This window comes from Cebus imitator, unplaced genomic scaffold (genome assembly GCF_001604975.1).
Source record: "Cebus imitator isolate Cc_AM_T3 unplaced genomic scaffold, Cebus_imitator-1.0 Scaffold381, whole genome shotgun sequence".
Classification (NCBI taxonomy): Eukaryota; Metazoa; Chordata; class Mammalia; order Primates; family Cebidae; genus Cebus; species Cebus imitator.
In genome coordinates, this window is record NW_016107696.1 from 1553741 (window position 1) to 1558177 (window position 4437).

Here is a 4437-nt window from a genome sequence, read left to right on the forward strand (position 1 = left end):
GAGGTTACTTTACAGTTAACTTTTTTTTTTTAGGTAGAAGGAGTACACTCAAATAACAATAAAAAGTATAGTATAGAAAATACAGAAACCCATAACAGTCATTTATTATCATCAAGTATTATGTACTGTACATAATTATATGTGGTATGCTTTATATGACTGGTGGCACAGTATTTGTTTATGCTAGCACTACCACAAACATGTGAATAATGGGTTGCAATGACTATGATGTCATGAGGTGATAGGAATTTTTCAACTTCATTATCATCTTATAAAACCACCATTGTGTATGCAATCCACCATTGACAGAAACATCATTATGCAGCACATGACTGTACAATCCCCTGGCTGCTCATGTAACATGATTCCACATTAAAAATTACCCCTAAATGGAATAAAAAAATTCAGAGCACACATCACCTTAGTGATGAGATGTATTGTTTAAGTAGGGAATTGAATCAAAAGAGTTTTGAAGTAAATATAGAAATCTACATAAAGTGAGCATATGGAAGATGCTAGAGAAAAATGCTATAGTTTCCTAGACAGGAAGAAATACCAGCAGCTGGCTATGCTGTTAGCACAGATGGAAAGAGATGACATATATTCTAATAGATAAAAATATTTAAGGCATAGAAAATTCCAATAAATTAGGGAAATTTATAGTTTATCATCTAAACTTGGTTAGAAATTTTACAGAGCATTAAGAGAGAAAATGAAAAAGACATTGGTCATAAAGAATTACAGAGCCATTTAGCCAAATATTCAGGCCCCATAGAAATTATTTCCTCTGGTCACACCCCTGAATGTAAATAATATTTGAGGTTTTCCACTGAAATTGAGCTCTACCAAGGGAATGTGAGTGAGAGTAGGGCAAGTTCTTAGGAGTTTAGTCTTTTTCCTCTCTGTAGAATTAAGAAAAAAGAAATTGCAAGTGACCTGAAATTCAATGAGACAACATAACAGTTTCAGTGAAAAAGTTCATCTGATTCACAATGGGAAAAAAAACTGAAATGGGGTTTTTGCTGAAAGAAGCAGCATTTATAACCAGAAAAGATTTTTTATTTTTTTAAAAGCAGGAAAGAAAAGCTGTCTAAATCATTATAAGAAAACAAGATGTGGCTAGAAAATCATGGTAATTCTTTGTCTGTTCCTCTTCGAGATTAGGAAACTGTATTACAGCTACAAAAAAAAGGTGACCAAGAAGGACTGTTGGAAAGTGTTGAGGCATCTGAATTGCTGACGTTTCTGCTGCTTTCATGGCCCAGGATTTTGCAGCCTGGAAGGCAAGTGGAGAACAGGGAGCCAGTTAGCTCAGCTGGCATTCATCTTTAGAAACAAAATGATAATGAGAAGGCACAATTATTTTGAACTCCTTTTAATCTAGACTCCTCCTGGGTCAGATAATAGGACTTTATGTGTCTGGTTAAGGCACTTCCAGTGTGTTTAGGAATCATGGATTAGCGTTGGAGAGATTTAAAAACAAAACATAACAAAAATTCCAACAGTCTATTTAACATAATGAGGTTATATGCAAAACAAGTTTTAAAATAATCTTTTAGAGTAACTTAAATGCTACCCTAGTAAGTAAAGGAGGTGAGATTTAAACCAGGTGGTTTGGCTTTAAAGGGAACACTCATTACACTGCTACCTTTTATTGACTGCATTGGCCTGAATGTCCCCCAAATTCAAGTGTGGAAACTTAAGCCACACTGTGGTTGTATTAAGAGGTGAGGCTGTTTGGGAAGTGAATAATTCAGGAGGACTTCATGATTGAATTTGTGCTTTATTAAAGGGCTGGAGGGAAGTAGTTTATGCTCTTTTTTCTTTTGTTAAATTTTTTTTGCCTTTCTGCCTAATACCATGTGAGGACACAACATTTGTCCCCTCCAGAGGATGCAGCAATAAAGTGCCATCTTGGAAGCAGAGACAGGGCCTTCACCAGACACCAAACCCGAAGATGCCTTCATCTTGGACTTTCAGCCTCCAGAACTGTGAGGAATAAATTCCTATTCTTTTACAATTACCCATTCTCAGGTATTTTGTTGTATCAATACAAATAGACAAGAGATGAAGCAGGATAGGTAGTCAAGGAAGTGACCATGTCCTCGGGATTTAGCAATCATAGTGACTGCATCATCAGCCCAATAAGCCCCAGCATTTGTATTGTCGTCAAGCTCATTCAAACAGAGCTATCCCCAGTAGAAAATTTCTCTGTACGGCACATGCATGTTTGGACTTTACCTGTCCTAAGACTGACCCTTTGCTCATTATAATAGTGAAAACCACACCCCAAGTGGAGATTTACGATGCTAATGAGACATGACTCTTAATTCCTTATCGTCCCTGGCCAAAGACTGCAGAAGCCCAAGGCAAACAATGGCTCTCATGCAGCAATCAGTCCCAATCACAACAGTGGAGCCTCGGGTGCCTTAGATGGGGCAGGTAAATATATCAACACAGGGGTTGGCCTGTCAATCCTCACTTTCTGTCCTGGATCTCTGTCTGTCAAACATGACACTGTCATTCATGTTAACAGCAAACGCCGAACTAGGATTGTCACGCCACCTCATAGCTGACCAACTTCTACAGTAAAACTTGGAAATATGGGGCCTTGGGCACACTTACCAAAAATTAAAAAATTTTCCTTTTAAGTCATCACAGAAATCCACAACACAGACTCTAAATTATTCCAGTAAAGCACTGATGGATCTAAAGTGTCTGTCCAAAAAACAGCCAAAACTCAAAATATCTAACAATTAATATTGCCTCAGCATAAGCTTCTATTAAAAAAAAAAAACAAAAAACAACTCACGGTGAGACTGCCTTAAAAGATAAGTAATGTTTCATTTTTTTCTTATGTACTCACTGTACATTAGGCACTCTTAGTAAAATGGCTTTATCTGCCAAAGAAATAATAAACCATACTACTAGCTTATTAAAATTAATCCAACCTTCCTGACTTTACTACTGAAAGTTAAAAATATGCCAGATCTGTGCCCCAAGAAGACTGAACCAACATTTCTGTATTCCTCCTGGAACAAACCCATTGGCCCATAAAATAATAATATCTGGCCAAACAATACGAAGAGATTTCCTTGGACCTGGCTATGGCCAGTTCAAACTTCCACTTTTAACTGTAACTCCCCTCTGCCAAAGAAAAAATGCTTTCTTACCTTACCTTTTACCCAGAACGATTCTCCTTCTGCTTTTACAACAATCATGCCAGTTTCACTACTTTCATAGAAAAACTCCACAAGAGAGTCAATATAACTAAAGCTTTTTAGTTATATTGGGTCATCCATACACCTTATGCTAAAACCCTGAATGGGAAATCATTAAAAACATATTTAAATCACCCAACTCTGCCATCCTCTCATATGCACGGTGACTGCCAAACTTCTATTACTTTTACCACCTCAATGCAAAATGCTTTTACAACACAAATTTCACCATCACAAAAAATCTGGGAGGAATTTATAAATCTTTGACATATCTACAATTTCCTGCACAATGAAACAGACAATGCTCCATCACTAAATTTTCCCTTATTTAACTTTCACATAGGCTAATGCATCTCTCCCTTTCCCCATATATCAACATCACAAGATCCACCACTGAAAAAAACCCCTTATTCTCTTAGATTTAGTACTGCCCTCTCTACTAAAATTAACAAGGTCAGCCACGAGAGGTGGAGCCTTAAAAATCCAACATAAACTGTCTCAAAAAACCACAGTGGCCTCTGACAAATTACAAAGGGCTTCACTAGATTTCAACAACTAGACTCCCTGGCTACTGTAGTCCTAAAGAGCCTTATATCTTCTCACAGCCAGACAAGAAAAAACTTGTTTGTATCTAAAAAATAAAATACTGTTTTTACATTAATCTGTCTAGTCTGGTCCGAAAACATATTAAAAATATCATTATCCAAACAGACAAAATTAAATCTTTAAAAACTTCCATAGAGACTTAAAAACAATATCTGTTTTCTGCCCTGCTCCCTTTAATAGTGTCAATTATTACAATACTTTTAGCTTTACATTTTGGTCCAGCTTTGTTTGAAATGCTAACAACTTTGCTTGCAACTAACACAAATTGTTAGTAAAGCTAACAGCTTTCCTTTAATCACTCTCTCGCAACAATTCCAAGTCCACATGATGGTTTTACAAAGCTTCCAACCTTTGACTACTAATAAAACATCTCACATCTTGCCCACCAGTCTCACAAACGACATGGCTTACACCCCATTGAACAAGACAGAAAAACAACTCTAGGGCCCAGACTTGGCAGGGACAATGCCCCACTCAGTAGGAAACAACTCCAAAATAGTAAAAATAACAAAAATAATAAATAAATAACCTAGCTCTTCAGCCTCCTGTATTATGGGCCCTAAATCTCTTCTTAGTAAAGAACTGAAAAAAAAAAAAAAAAAAAAAAAAA

General features: G+C 36.5%; 1 long non-coding RNA gene across 5 annotated transcripts in view; it reads left to right on the plus strand.

The window, feature by feature from the left end:
* The first annotated feature begins 1960 nt into the window (after positions 1-1960).
* LOC108288679 overlaps positions 1961-4437 on the plus strand; it is a 275217-nt gene continuing 272740 nt past the window's right edge. For all 5 annotated transcript variants that reach the window (XR_005196733.1, XR_005196735.1, XR_005196734.1 and 2 more), the window contains exon 1: positions 1961-1991. This is a non-coding gene — a long non-coding RNA (uncharacterized LOC108288679). The remainder of the gene's footprint in view (positions 1992-4437) is intronic.